This window comes from Canis lupus, chromosome 25 (assembly GCF_048164855.1).
Source record: "Canis lupus baileyi chromosome 25, mCanLup2.hap1, whole genome shotgun sequence".
In the NCBI taxonomy this organism is placed as follows: Eukaryota; Metazoa; Chordata; class Mammalia; order Carnivora; family Canidae; genus Canis; species Canis lupus.
In genome coordinates this window covers 2,157,443-2,173,457 of record NC_132862.1, presented here as the reverse complement: position 1 = coordinate 2,173,457, position 16,015 = coordinate 2,157,443, and the positions used below count along the sequence as shown (strand labels likewise).

General features: G+C 43.9%; 1 long non-coding RNA gene across 2 annotated transcripts; it reads right to left on the bottom strand.

Annotated features, from left to right (window-relative positions):
* Nucleotides 1-241: 241 nt before the first annotated feature.
* LOC140617026 (uncharacterized) lies at nucleotides 242-15,951 on the bottom strand. Of its 2 annotated transcripts, none has more exons than XR_012017301.1 (4): nucleotides 15,812-15,951; nucleotides 15,357-15,546; nucleotides 678-900; nucleotides 242-456 (listed from the first exon to the last, which is right to left on the bottom strand). It is a non-coding gene; the product is annotated as an uncharacterized lncRNA (long non-coding RNA). The 2 variants fall into 2 exon arrangements; XR_012017302.1 differs by having other exon boundaries at nucleotides 770-900.
* Between the last annotated feature and the right edge of the window lie 64 nt (nucleotides 15,952-16,015).

Here is a 16,015-nt window from a genome sequence, read left to right as displayed (position 1 = left end):
GCATAGCTCCTCTCTGAACCCTGACAGCTTTTGAACTTGAGATCCCTGAAAAATCATCCCAAGTGCTCTTTAACAAGGACCTCGTAAGGAAGGCAGAGCTATGGGACCAGTACACCCTAGGACAGGCAACAAGAGGGTACATCACCTGTAGGGAACTTAAAAACAAGTAAACTGGCTGAAAGCCTAACTTTTTATTATCTTTATATGTGGGCAATTCTAAACAAGGCCAATGACAAAATTCTTTTTTTTTTAAAAGGTTTTATTTATTTATTCCTGAGAGATACAGAGAGAGAGAAAAGCAGAGACACAGGCAGAGGGAGAAGCAGGCTCCATGCAGGGAGCCCGATGTGGGACTCGATCCCGGGACTCCAGGACCACGCCCTGGGCCAAAGGCAGGCACTGAACCGCTGAGTCAGCCAGGCGTCCCAGTATGTTTAAATTGTTAATTGTTCTAAGCTGAAAAGTGAATGAAGAAAATAATGATTATTTGTAATTTTGTCATTTAGACTGTCAAAGGCTCTAGGTATACCACTGGAGAGATCTAATTTTTTTTTTGACACCTAATTTTTTTAATATGATATTTATTCATTGGCTAATTAGAATTATTATGAACTAATAACTTATTTGCTGGTTAATTTGTATTATCTTTGAATTGATAATGTTTGTTCTACAATTACCTTATCAGTCAGAGTTCTCTGGAGAAACAGATTCAGTAGGATATATAGAGACATACATAAAAAAAAAATCTATAATGGGACTTGGCTCCTACAGTTATGGTGATCAAGAAGTCCCACAATCTGCCGTCTGCAAGCTGGAGAGCCAGGAAAGCTGGTGGTGTGATTCAGTCCAAGTCCGAAAGCCTGGGATTTGGTGCCCAATGTTGTAAATCCTTGTCTGAACCTGAAATCCCAAGAATCAGGAGCCCCAATGTCCAAGTGCAGAATAAGATGGATGTCTCAGTTCAAACAGAGCAGATTTACCCTTCCTCCATTTTTTTGTTCTACTCAGCCCCTCAAGAGATTGGATGAAGCCCACCTGCCCTGGGGGAGCTCACTCTTCCTTATTCAGTATACTGAATCAAATGCTAATCTCTTCCGAAGACACTCTCACAAATACACCCAGAAATAATGTTTCATCACAGATCTGAGCATCTCTTAGCCCAGTCAATCCTCACAATTACAAAGTTGAATAGTACAAAAGATATACGATGAAAAATTAAGTCTTTCCTCCTATCCCAGATGCCTCACCCGAGATGCAAACATTATAGTTTTTTATGTATAGGTAGATATAATTTTAACCCCATTTTACAAATCAGGAAACTGAGACTCAGAGAGGTTTTGTGACTGCCTGAGGTCACACAGCTGATGGAGCTAACAGAACTGACGCCAGAGCTTTTCCCTGACACCACCCTGCTAGCCAGGCATCATCTGTGTTCTTATATATGTCCTGAGTGTGCATCTTAGATTGAGGACCCTCGGCAAGAGAGGACTGCACATGAGAGTTGCTCAGGAAAGTACCCAGCACTGGGCCACTGGGCACCATAGCAGGAGGCCTGGATTTGTCCCCCAATTTTTTTTTTGATTTGTCCCCCAATTAACCTGCTGTGTGGCGCTGGGCAAATCTCTTGATTTCCTCACCTGGCCTTCTTATTCACTGGGCTAAGTGGGGACTGAAACAAGCTAAGTAGAAAGATGTTTGGGAGATGCCTGGGTGGCTCAGCAGTTGAGCGTCTGCCTTTGGCTCAGGGCATGATCCTCCATGCATGGAGCCTGTTTCTCCCTCTGCCTGTGTCTCTCATGAATAAGTAAATAAAATCTTAAAAAAAAAAAAAAATGTTTGGGAAGAAAAAGTGTCATATAGATTCGAGGAAAGGAGGGGTGGATATTGATGATGGGGAACTCTGTACTTTAATTTATACATATCTATCCTTGTTTAAATGTTAAGTTCCTAGAAGAGTGTTGCTTGTTTGCTGCCTCTCTTTTTTTTTTTTTTAAAGACTTTTATTTATTTATTTGAGATACAGTGAACAAGAAAGAGATCACAGTGGGGGAAGAGATGGAGACGGAGGAGGAGAAGCAGGCTCTGAAGGAGAGCAGGGAGCCTTATGCAGGGTTAGATCTCAGGACCCTGAGATCATGACCTGAGCCAAAGGCAGATACTTAACAGCCTGAGCCACCCAGGCACCCTGCTGCCTCTCTTCTTTGAAGAGGGTTGACTCTTCAAGCGTCAGCCCAGTGCAGGTAATGAGCCTATCAAAGGGGCTACGTGGGCACTTAGAAGTGGGGCTAAACCATATATCCAGGTAGTGACACTTCCTCCCAGGAGCAGCACAGGGGTCCCGACCAGCTGAGTGACTGCACAGCTGAGCTAGGAAGTTCAACCATGGTGAGCAATCCATATTCCCCAAAGAAGAAACCCTTGTCCCTGCCCCTGGTGACACTCTAGGACTACACAGCACTGTGCCAGTTTAGCCATTGCTGCATTAAAAAAACATCCCAAGACTTAGAAGCTTAAAACAATACCCATTTATTAGCTCACATGCTTCGGTCATGCTTTCCAATCCGCCACAAGCTTTACACTCCATCAGCCAATAATCCTCATCAGTTACCAGCCTGCACTTACTGAACACCTGATACGCACTAGATGCTGTGTCAGATGCTGAGGCATAAAAGAACTCTAACACCTGGGCTATGCAGAAAAAGCCATGAAAGTCTTTGAAATGAGCAAAAGTTTACTGAGGGCCTTTCAGTGGAATGCTAGGCTTTGTCTAGGAAGCCTTCAGCGTTGTTTGCTTCCATGGGGGTCTGTGCCTTTATTTTTAGGTTTATAAAAATAGTTTATTTTAGGGGCTCCTGGGTGGCTCAGTTGGTTAAACATCGGACTCTCGATTTTGGCTCAGGTGATGATCTCAGGGTTGTGGGATCAAGCCTCAAGTCGGGCTCCAGGCTCAGCAGAGAGTCTGCTTGTCCCTCTCTCTCTGCTCCTACCACCCCCACCGCCACCCTCTCTCTCTCAAATAAATAATCTTTTTTTAATTTAATTCTTTTAAAGATCTTTTAAGATTTTATTTATTTATTCATGAGACACAGAAAGAGAGAGAGAGGCAGAAACACAGGCAGAGGGAGAAGCAGGCTCCATGCAGGAAGCCCGATATGTAAGCCGGGATATGAGGCAGGACTCAATCCCAGGACCCTGGGATCATGACTTAAGCCAAAGACAGACGCTCAACCACTGAGCCACCCTGGCGTCCCTTTTTTTAAATTTTAAAAAAGTTTCTTTTCAAGATTTTTCATAGACCTTCAACATTTTATTTTCAGATATACCAAGAAGATAATCTGTGTTCAGCATAACCTTTGATCGCTTCTGACTAGGTGAATTTATAGCTCTGCAAGTTGGAAAAACCGATAGTAACACAAATGATTTCTGTACATAGAATGCAAATGAACTTTGTCCAGTGAGATAAAAACGGCTTCTGTCCAGTAGAAAAGATGACTCCAAATATTACATTTTAGTACCTATAGGATATTTACCAGTTTTGTACCTATAAGCAAAATTATTTTGGCATTCCTAACTTGCCTATGAAGGTTTACTCTTCAGATTCTCCTTGCAATCGGTTGTAACAAATTGTAGGTTTCCCCTTTAATGAAGGAGTTAAATAAAATCTTCAGTGGGTGCTTACTTTACATTTGTATGAAAGTTATTATTGGGCAGCCCTGGTGGCGGTGGCGCAGCGGTTTAGTGCCGCCTGCAGCCCGGGGTGTGATCCTGGAGACCTGGGATCGAGTCCCACATCGGGCTCACTGCATGGAGCCTGCTTCTCCCTCTGCCTGTGTCTCTGCCTCTCTCTCTCTGTGTGTCTCTATGAATAAATGAATGAAATCTTTAAAAAAATAGTTATTATTTTACTTTTTTGAAAATTATAACAGTTTCCTCATCTACAAAATGGCAATAATAACTGTAGGGTTGCTGAGGGGATGAAATTAGATAAAATATATATATGGATTATCACAATATAAAGCTCATAATAATGCTTAATAAATATCAGCTGCTTTATTGTTTTCATTAGTCAAAGGACTTAGAATTTTTTTTTAAGATTTTATTTATTTATTCATGAGGGACACAGAGAGAGAGAGAGAGGCAGAGACACAGGCAGAGGAGGAAGCAGGCTCCATGCCAGGAGCCCGACGTGGGACTCGATCCCGGGTCTCCACGATCATGCCCTAGGCCAAAGGCAGGCGCCAAACCGCTGAGCCACCCAGGGATCCCCCGGACTTAGAATTTAAAGATTGATTGATTAATTGATTTGAGAGAAAGAGCACACAAGCAGGGGGAGAGGGGAAGGGCAGAGGGAGAGGGAGAGGGACAAGCAGATTCTCTCCTGAGCAGGGAACCCGATGCGGGGTTCGATTCGAAGTTTGATCCCAGGACCCTGGGATCATGACCTGAGCTGAAGGTAGACCCTTAACCAACTGAGCCCCGCAGGCACCCCTAAGGACTTAGAATTTAGTCTGGAAATCACACAACACAGAAGCAAAGAGTTCCAGTACATCATTAAGTTCTACACTCTACATCAAAGATTATTAATTCTGGTATTTGAAAAAAGTTATTGGAGTCTGGAGTAATCCAGGGAGGCTTCCCAGAAGAGGAGTGGTCTCAGCTGGTCCTCAAGGGATGGGCAGGATTTGCAGAAGAGAAGAGGGAGGAGACCAAACCAGGCAAGGCAAGGTCAAGGTGGAAAGAGTATATAACTTGGCCAGGCTCTGTGATGGGTTCATCCCCAGCTCCTTCCCCAATCACATTTATCTTTACTTTTTTTTTTTTTTTTTTTTTTTTTTTTTTTTTTTTTTTTTAGAGTGGGAGAGGGGCAGGGGGAGAAGAAGAGAGAATCTTAAGCAGGCTCCATGCCCGGAGCGAAGCTGGATGTGGTGCTCTATCTCACCAGCCTTAGATCATGACCTGAGTCGAAATCAAGAGTCAGATGCTTAACCAACTGAGCTACCCAGGCGCCCCTTACCATTACCTTTGATTGTCTATTAGAGAGTACTTCACGATTCATTTCTCATTTATGCACAGACTTACAAGAAAAACATTAATCAGATGAATTATTTACCAGCACCTACCAAGAGCCCACAATTAACCGCAAATAAGTAAACTCTGAGGAGCAGGGATCTGGCCTTTAATTGTTTCTTAAGCATTAAAAAGCTTGACCTTGGGATGCCTGGGTGGCCCAGCAGTTTAGCGCCTGCCTTCAGCTTGGGGCATGATCCTGGAGTCCCGGGATCGAGTCCCACATCAGGCTTCCTGCGTGGAGCCTGCTTCTCCTTCTGCGTAGGTCTCTGACTCTCCCTCTCTCTCTGTGTGTCTCATGAATAAATAAATAATCTTTTTTTTATAAATAAAAAATCTTAAAAAAAAATAAAAATAAAAAATAAAAAGCTTGACCTAGGGACGTCTGGGTGGCTCAGTTGGTGAAGCATGAGACTCTTGGTTTCAGTTCAGGCTGTGATCTCGGGGTCTTGAGATCGAGCCCCACGTCAGACTCTGTGCTCAGCGTGGAATCTGCTTTTAAAGACACTCTCTCCTGCCTCTTCCTCCCCATGCATGCTCTCTCTCTCTGTCCCTCAAATAAATAAATAAATCTTTTTAAAAAAAAATTAAAAAGTTTGACCTGGTAAGTGAGAAGGAAAGGACAAGAACTGGAACCTGCTACTGTCAAACAAAGCTGTCCTAGCAAAAAACCCCAGACTGCCCTCCTGCCTGGCTCCAGAGGATTCAGGCTTGAAACACTGCATGGGAAATCTTCAGCCAAAGTCCTCACCAGTCTCTCCTTTGACTAACAATCACCATCCCAGGAAGTGGGAACTATAGCAACTTTCATAGTGTAGGTTGGATAGAGGAGTGGGGAGACCACCTATACCCTTGAAGCATAAATTCTCATCAAAAAGATTACAAAGTACATGGCCTTGGAAGAGAAGAAACACAAACATGTATAAAAATACCTCCTGGAGTTCAATTAGGAGGATGAAATAAATCAAATACACAATTAAATAGGAGACCAGGCCAAGATGATGCCTTGGGATGCTGATTGGAGTAGGTAGGCTTCTCCTGCAAATGATCTGTCAAGACTGAGAAGGTACAGGCTATTCTAGGTGAGGAGAACAGTGAGTAACACTGGGAAATCTCAGGGCGAGGCAGAAGTAGGGAGTGACGGGTAAGGTTAGAGAAGCAAGAAGAACACAGTTTACTAAGTGCTTTCAAAGCTAGAGACTAGTGCCATGGAAAGAGATATGACACGTATTAAATTTCTCCAGAGAAAACAGAGCCAAATGGAGAGGGGAAGGAGGAAAGGGAGAGAGAGAGAGAAGAGATTTATTTAGGAATTGGCTCACATGATTACAGACACTGAGAAGTCCCATGATTTGCCATGTGTAAACCAGGGAACCAGGGAAGTTGGTGGTATAATCCAGTCAAATCCAAAGGCTGAGAACTAGAAGCACAGCTGTCCGGGTTCAGGAGTAGATGGATGACTTAGCACCAGCACAGAAAGCAAATTTGTCCTTCCAGCTGCATTTTTTGCTCTATCCAGGCCCTCAGTGGATTGAATGATGCCCACCAGCATCAGTGAAGGGGATCTATTCACTCAGCCAATCCAAGTGCTAATCTCTTCCAGAGATACCTCACAGAAGCACCCAGAAATAATCTTTTACCAGCTCTCTGGGCATTTCGGAGCCTAGTCAAGGAGACACAATAAAGTTAACCATCACAGAGCTCGGTTTTAGGAAGATTGTTCCAGGCACCATGTGCTGGGTGGACTGGGGAGACTGAGTGGAGATGAAGTGGAGACAGTCCAGAGTGGAAAAGAGAGTCATAACGAGAGCACGGGCAGTGAGGATGGATAGGAAGGGAAGGACGGGATAGTTGGGCAACAACCCCTACCACCCTCTCCCGTGCCCACCCCGTTCCAGTCACAGTGGTCTCCTTACTGGACCCCAAACACACCAGGCACACCTAGGGCCTTCGGCTTTGCAGCCCTCCTCCCTGACACCTGTCATCTCAATTCCTCATTTCCTTCATCTCTACACAAATCCCCATGACTACCAAACACAAAATAGCGCCCTTCCCCACCACGGCCCTCCTAGCTCTTTTGCTTTATTTTTCTCGATGGTACTTATCACTATCCGAGCTAATACATATTTATTTATTGTCTGTCCATTACTGATAGGATGTAAGCTCCATGAGGGCACAGATTTTTTTTTAGGTTCACCATTGTATCCTCATTGCCCAAAACAAAGCACGCAGTATGAATCCTCCATGAATATTTGGGTTGGGGGGCACCTGGGTGGCTCAGTCAGTCAAGCATCTGCCCTAAGCTCAGGCCGTGATCCCGGAGTCCCCGGATCAAGTCCTGCACTGGGCTCCCTGCTCGGTGGGGAATCTGCTTCTCCCTCTGCCTCTGCCTCTCACCCCGGCACATGTTTGCACTCTCTTTCTCTCTCTCTGACTCTGTGTCTCAAATGAATAAATAAAATCTTTTTTAAAATTACAAATAAAGAAATAAAGATGTCTAAGACGCCATCAAAAATCCAGAACGTAAAAAAAAAAAAAAAAAAAAAAAATCCAGAACATATCTAGAAGACACAGAGCAGAGGAGAGCAGAATCCAAATCTCCAATGAGTAAAAAAAGGAAAACAAAATACAGAGAAAAAACATTTACTGGAGAAGTGACAGGTACGAGGAGCATGATACAAGGCCACAGATGGGAAAGTAAATCACTAGATCAGAAATAATAAGGAAATGACTGGGTTGAACATGAAACCTATCAGGAAAAGGAGATGGGGTGACCACCACGAGAAAGAACCTTCAGGCCTTTTTCCCCCCAAGACCTTATTTATTTACCTGACAGAGAGAGGGAGGGAGAGCACACAAGTAGGGGGAGGAGCAGAGGGAGAGAGAAGCAGACTTCCTGCTGAGCGGGGAGCCCTGATGCAGGGCTCGATCCCAGAACCTTGAGCCAGAGGCAGACGCTCACCCAACTGAGCTACCCAGGTGCCCCTCCACTAGGCCTCTGACCAGGCTGCATCTATAGGGTGCTAGCCGTAGGGGGCCAGAGAGGACAGATGCACCACTCAAAGAACACACAAGAGCTGCCCTCCAGAACGTAGGCGGAGGTGAGAAACCCAGAGTCGGGGGCATCTTTTGAGCTCATGGAGAGCTGGGATTCAAAGATATGGTCTTGGGGATCCCTGGGTGGCTCAGCAGTTTGGCGCCTGCCTTTGGCCTGGGGTCCCGGGATCGGGTCCAGCATTGGGCTCCCGGCGTGGAGCCTGCTTCTCCCTCTGCCTCTCTCTCTCTCCCTATGTCTATCATGAATAAATAAATAAATCTTTAAAAAAAAAAAAAAGATATGGCCTTTGCCCCATCTGAACAGGAGTGACAACAGCAGCTTTGGGAATTGATGAGTCACTAGGAAGAGAACACGGAGCACGAGTTGCAACTTGTGGCCCGGGGCTCAATCGGCCCCCAGATGTGTTTTATTTAAGCTACACTTGGTTTTAATTGTTCCAATTAAGTCCACTTTCACATGTTGGAACTTTCACAAAAAAACTGCTCCCTTCTGGTTGATCTTTTAAAACCTGGAAGAGCTAGCGGGTGCCGGGCCCACGGTTGAGCGGACAGTAAGAGTCCGGGCCGCAAGTCCGGGTGGCATGTGTCAGCACTTGGTTCTGAGGTATAGAATTCCAGAGTGACCCATTTTCATCATCTGTCATTTTAAAAAAATCTTCTTTGTCTTCTGGCCTCTATCATTTCTGATACGCCCATGGCCATTCAAATTGTTCCCCTCTATGTGGTGGGGGACTTTATTCTAAATGCTTCCAAGATTTTCTCGTTATCGGTGGCTTTCATCATGTCGACCATCATAAGCCAATGCAGTTTTCTTTGTACTTATGCTGCTCAGGGTTTGCTGAACTTCTTGAATCTTAAACAAATGTGGGAAATTTCTTGAAATATTCTTCACCTCCCTCTCTCTCGCCTCTCCTGCTGAGACTTCAATAACATGTTACATCTTTTCATATTGTCCACAGGTCCCTGAGGCTCAGTTCATTTTTTTCCTCCATCTTTTTTCCCTCTCTTTTTCAGATTTGGTCATTTCTATTGATCTATCTCCAAGTATAGAGCTCTTATCCCTCTTTTGCTGTTAATCTCATCTCATGAAATTTATTTCAGATACTGTATTTTTCAATCCTAACATTTCCATTTGGTTTTTATATTTCTCTGCTTAGGTTTCCTAACTTTTCATTCATTACAAGTATATCTTATTTTATCTCAATGAGCACAGTCATACCAGCTGCATTAAAGTCCTCCCCTGATCATTTCAACATCTGAGTCATCTTAGGGTTGGCCCCTGTTGACTGCCTTATCCCTTGGGAATGGGTCACATTTTCCACGTTCTTAATGTGTTGAATGACTGTGATTGTATCCCGTACATTGTAAATGTTATGTTATGGAGACTCCAGATTCTGTTATACCCCTCTGTTGTAGGCAGAATAATGGCCCCTAAAGATGTCTGAATCCCTGGAACCTGTGAAAGTGTTATGTCACATGGCAAAGGAGAATTAAGGCTGAAGATAGAATTAAGGTTGCTAACTGGCTGATCTTAAAATAATACTGGATTACCCAAGTGGGCCCAACGTATCACAGGGGTCCTTAAAAGCGAAAGAGGGTGGGGACTGCCTAACTGGTTCAGAGGGTAAGACATGACTCTTGATCTTGGGGTCGTGAGTTTGAGCCCCACGAGTATAGAGATTACTTTTCTTAAAGGTGAAAGTGGCAGAAGGGAAGTCAGATGAGAGTGATCAATACAAGGATTCAACCTGGTGTTTCTGGCCTTGAAAATGGAAGAAGGGGACCATGAGTTGAGTCAAGGCACTAAAGGGAAGCTGGAAAAAAGCAAGGAAACAAATTCTCCTGGAGAGCTTGCAGAAGGAATGCAATCCTGCCAACATTTTGATTTCAGCCTAGCGTAGTTCATTTCAGACTTCTGACCCAGAGCCATAAGAGAATAAATGTGTTGTTTTAGGCCAGTCAGTTTGTGGTAATTTCTTACAGTAGGAACAAGAAACTAATGTATCCTCCAAAGGTGATCATGTTTTTATTTTAGCAAGCAATGAAATTGGTTAGATCCAAACTGCAAACTCTCTCTCACTTGAAACAGACAAGCAGCTCAGATCTTACTTTCAATTCATTCTCTCTCTTTCTCTCCCCCTTTCTTTTCTCAGCTGAACTGTTTACACCCTGCTTTAGGACTCAAGGACCAGCCAGATACTGGGGCAGAATCAACATCAGAACTCTCTCTTCCTTACAGGATTCCCTCTTACTTTGTGGGAGCAGAGACTGTCCTGGGCAATGCCTTCTTAACAGCAGAAATGCAGCAGATTTTCTAGCGAAGCTTGAGCCATCCTGAACCACACCTGCTGTAACACCCCACGTTGGTACCTTTTTCCAAGTTTCAGCTCCCACCCAAAATCTGCTTGTCTTTGTTCCACAGCTTTCAGATAGCTGTGGGGCTTTATTTTTTTTTCCAGTTAATTTTTACCTTTGAGAGAGTTAATCCTCTAGGAACCTATTTACCAAAACAGAAACAGAACCCCTATATAATCTTGATATATATTTAAAATTAACCTTACAGTCAAAACTCAGTGATAAAAAGACTTATATTTCAGAGAAATACATATCTTTAAAGCACTGATATATTTTGGTTAGGACATAAAGCAGCAATGATAATTTGATTATTTCAGCTACCCAAGCTTAAATGAACTATATTCCATTATTAATGGATTAACTTAGTCCTGGTTATCTAAGAATTGTCTTTGCCAGCTTTACCAGAAGGAAGACCATAATATCCACAATTAGCATCACAGATTCACAAAATGACCAAAAAAAAAGGTTTTTTTAATCATCTAGTTTAATACCCTCATTTTACAGATTAGGCTACCAAGGCTCAGAAAAAACAAAGAGAATGCTTTAGCTAAAATTTGTTAATTAGTGTACTTGAGATTTTTTTTAATGTAAAGCTTCCAGGGGCACCTGAGGGGCTCAGTCAGTTAAGCATCCAACTCTTGATTTCAGCTCAGGTCATGATCTCAGAGTTCTGATCAGGCTCTGTGCTCAGCAGGGAGTCTGCTTGAGATCCTCTCTCCCCCTCTCCCCTTCTCCCCCTCCCCCTCCAAAATGAATAAGTAGATCTTTTTGAAAAAGACAAATGACGGGGATCCCTGGGTGGCTCAGCAGTTTAGCGCCTGCCTTCAGCTCAGGGTGTGATCCTGGAGTCCCAGGATCGAATCCCACATTGGGCTCCCTGCATGGAGCCTGCTTCTCCCTCTGCCTGTGTCTCTGCTTCTCTCTCTCTGTATCTCTCAGGAATACATAAATAAGATCTTAAAAAAAAAAAAAAAAAAAAGACAAAAATGTCAAGTTTCCAGACATAATTATTTATATATATTAGGAAAACGGGAGTTTTCAAAAGAAAATTTGGACAATTTCAATTAAATTCTTATGTGAACCTCAAATACTAAATTAACCCAATTAGCTTAGTAAATTCAGAGTCCGGAAAACAAATATAAATTTACATGCATTCACTTGTTTGCTTTGTTTTTTTTGTTTGTTTGTTTTGTTTTTAGATTTATTTATTTGAGAGAGAGAGCATGAGAAGGGGAGAGGGAGAGGGACAAGCAGACTCTCCTGTGATCAGGGAGTCCGAAATGGGGCTTGATCTTGGGATCATGACCTGAGCTGAAGGCAGATGTTTAGCTGACTGAGCCATCCAGGTGCCCCCGTTTGCTTAATTTAGTTTCCAAACATCTTTCTACTTCTGACTAGTCTAAAGGAAGTAATCTTTTTTGCTTTATTCCTGTGAAAGAAGCCACTGCTTTTAAGGGCTGTGTTTTCTAGTTCAAGAATAATAAATGAATCCAGGCATATGAGTCAATATGCATCATGATAACTTCCTGAAAACCACCTCAGTGAATATAAATTCCTTGAAAATCTGACTTCAGCACCAGAAAATACATATTGAGCACCAACAGTGTTCCACATGCTGATGCACAAAGAGCACAAAGATAATCAACATGGATGTCGCCCTGAAAGAGCTGATAGGCCAGGAAGGAAGGTAGTTTAAGGATGAAGGTAACAAGTGTCAAAAGGAAGGTGAAGGCACAGTCCTGGTGGGGTTCAGAGAAAGAAGCTCGGAAAAAGCTTCCTAGAAAAGGTAACAACATTAGAAGAACCTCAGAAAGATAGATTCTTTGCTGACCCATTCGGTAGTGAAAGAGGAAAAAGTATTCCAGAGAGAGAAGAGCAAAGAGAGAGAGAGAGAGAGAGAAAAAAAAAAAAGACTCAACATTAGGAAAGCACAAAGTATCCATGGCTGGAACATTACAGAAACAAGAAAGGATAGTAGGGAATAAGTGCGAACCGGTCATTTGTGGCTGGAGAAAACACAACCTTCCATGTCTGCCTAGACCACATAGTCATAGAAGGTAATGGGTGGGGAAATGTGTTCTGACCTATGCTTTAGGATAATAACTCTGGGGGTTACGTATAACATGGATTGAGGCAGGGGAAGTCTATAGGCAGGAAAACTATAGGTTAGGAACTAGTATAATGGACAGGGTGAAAAATGACAGGGGAAATAATAGGAGCACGGAAAAGAAATTATCAAAATGAGACACTGCAAATGTCAAGACTTGGCAAATGATTTTTTTTTAAGTATTCTTGTTTTTAAGATTTTATGTATTTGAGAGTAAGAGAGATAGTGAGAGACAGCACAAGTGAGGGAGGGGAGAGGGAGAAGCAGCACCCCTACTGAGCACAGAGCCCGAGGTGGGGCTCCATCCCAGGACCCTGCGAACCATCACCTGAGCAGAAGGCAGACACTTTACTGAGCCACCCAGGGGCCATCTCCACCTCCCTTCCCCCAACCCCACTGCTGGGAAGTGATTTTTGATAACCACTTTCTGACCCACAAAAACTGAGATAAGAAATGTTTACTATTTTATGCCAGTAAGTTTTAGAGTAGTTCATTACATGACAATGGGTAATTAACACAGTTTATTCCTTCTGGATTTCTTCAGAACAAATGACACAAAGTGGTTACCATGGACTTATTTTGTGATTTTAACAGTTTTACTTATTTTTAAGATGTCTTTGGGAAACTGGAAATAACATGGACCTGATAGCTCTGCCACTTGCTGGCCATGTGCACTTGGGTTAGGTTACTTATTGTTTCTGAGCTTCGGAGTCATTATCTAAAAATAGGATTATTTACCTTAGAGGGCCATTGTGAGAATGCAATAAGCTAGTTTGTTAAGTGTTTGATATAACTCCTGGGATGTATTAGGTGCTTGGTCACTATAAGTCTCTCCCTAACCCACATGACCCTGCCTCATCTAGCTTTTCTGTGAACTTTCTAAAATCTACTGTCCCCAAAGGCCAATGCTTTTTTTCTTAATTTTCAAGTAACATTGCCTTTTAATGATCCAAACCGGAAGAAATACAGAGTAAGCCTTTCCCTAGTCCTATTAGATTGGAATCTAACTTTTAACAAATTCCCAGATGATAAGTAAATTCATCGAAATATGACAAGTACTGGACTAACCTAATATGACCAAAAAAGAGCCTATACACTTCTCTGAACCTGCCTCACCCCAGGCTTTGCCATGTAAGTAAATGGGATCATCCAGGTGTTAATGCCAAAAACACGGAGTCTTCTTTGATAGCTCCCTCTCCTGTTCCCCTCTCATCTAATCAAGCAGCAAGTCTAATTCCAAAATATATCTGCATCTGTCTCCTTCCATCCCTACACTCACACCTAAGCCACCATCTTCTCTCACCAGGACTACAGGAGCCAGGTCAACTTATCCGGGTATAGAAGGTGCAGTAGCTGAGCTCCACCATAATTTTAGGGACTCTCAAAAACATTTTAGTTTAAAATCATAATAAAAAGCAGGGATCCCTGGGTGGCTCAGCGGTTGAGCATCTGCCTTCAGCTCAGGGTGTGATCCCTGGGTCCCGGAATCGAGTTCCGCGTCGGGCTCCCTGCATGGAGCCTGCTTCTCCCTCTGCCTGTGTCTCTGCCCCTCTCTCTCTCTCTGTGTCTCCCATGAATCAATAAATAAAATACTTTTTAAAAACTATAATAAAACAGGGCAGCCCGGGTGGCTCAGCGATTTGGTGCCACCTTTGGCTTGGGGCGTGGTCCTAGAGTCCCGGGATGGAGTCCCGCGTCAGGCTCCCTGCATGGAGCCTGCTTGTCCCTCTGTCTCTCTCTCTGTGTCTCTCATGAATAAATAAATAAAATCTAAAAAAAAAAAAAAAAACTATAATAAAACAAAGGTTTAGGTCAAAACATGTCTTCATGTATAACATTAATATATTGGCCAGAAATCATAAAGTATAATTCTATAGTTAATTGTGAATTTTTACGTATACACCGATGTAACCACCTTCCACATCAAGATACTAAGTCATCCTTTTCAAAATTTTATTTCAAGTCATGACATTAAATCGTGTAACTTTACTGCATAAAATTGCATGAAATCCTTCCATGCTTTCCCACCCCCCTTGGAATAAAATCCAGGGACCCCCTAGGTGGCTCAGTGGTTGAGCATCTGCCTTTGGTTCAGGGTGTGATCCCAAGGTCCCGAGTTCGAGTCCCACATCGAGCTCCCTGCATGGAGCCTGCTTCTCCCTCTGCCTGTGTCTCTGCCTCTCTCTCTCTCTGATGAATAAATAAATAAAGTCTTAAAAAAAAAAAAAAGGAATAAAATCCCAACTCCGAAACCTGGTTTACAAAGCCTCACGTGACCCAACTCCCCACTGCCTCTCACTGGGCCTTGCATCACTCTTCCCCTTCCCTCAGCATCCCCCAGCTACCAGGCCTTAAATGCCTCGACTGGTCCAGGAAGCTCCTACCCTGGAGCGTATGACCTGCCTGCATCCTCTGCCTTCTTCTAAAGCTCTTCCTAGGGATGTGCAGGAGGCCACTGGCGATCTGTAACCCGGATCTCTTTATTTTTTCTTTTTTTTAAATTTTATTGATCTATTCATGAGCGACAGAGAGAGAGAGAGGCAGAGACACAGGCAGAAGGAGAAGCAGGCTCCATGCAGGGAGCCCAACGTGGGACTCGATGCCGGGTCTCCAGGGTCACACCCTGGGCCGAAGGCAGGTGCTAAACCGCTGCGCCACGCAGGGATCCCTACCGGGATCTGTTTAAACGTCACCTCCCCAGAGGCCTTCCCTAGCCGGGCCATCTAAAGTCGCACCCAATCATCTGTGAATCCAAGCACCTTGAAATCACCTGCAAAGTGTTCATCCTTCCTCAACATTCATTCACAGCTTCCCGTCTGTCCTTCCTTCACTTGGACTAGAACGCCCTTCGCAGTTGTGTTTTCCGTCGAATCGAGAAATGCCAAGAATCGTGCCTGACACGTGGCAGGTGCTCCACGAACGCTTCCCTGGAATGACATCCTAATACGGGACACGATAACCTAGAATAAAACGCAGCGTTAGCTGGAGGAGGCAAGGATGCCACTGGGCTGTGAAATCCTAAGGGCCTGCATGTGGATGAACGCAGCTCAAAAAATGAAGGGCTACGTAGGTCAAAGCCCATGGCAATCAACTTGCTCGGTATTTGCTCCTTATTCCTTCTTTTTTTTTTTTTTTCCCTCCATCCTTACGCAAGACACCGGGTTTGTTTCGCTTCGACAAAAAGCAATCAAAAAAAAAAAAAAAAAAAAAAAAACGTTCAGTAACTTAGCCACATCCGTCTCCACACGTGGAAACACCAAAAGTAAAGAAACTCAGCATCTTCCCTTTCCCTCCAAAGCCAATCGCAGCGCAGCATCCCGCGGCCCGGGCCGTCCAGGTCCCGCCCGCCTGGCCCCGCCCCTTCCGCTTACCCACCGCCCGGAAGTCCGCCGGGCCTGGGACCCGCCCCCTCGCCCGCGCGGAGCCCTG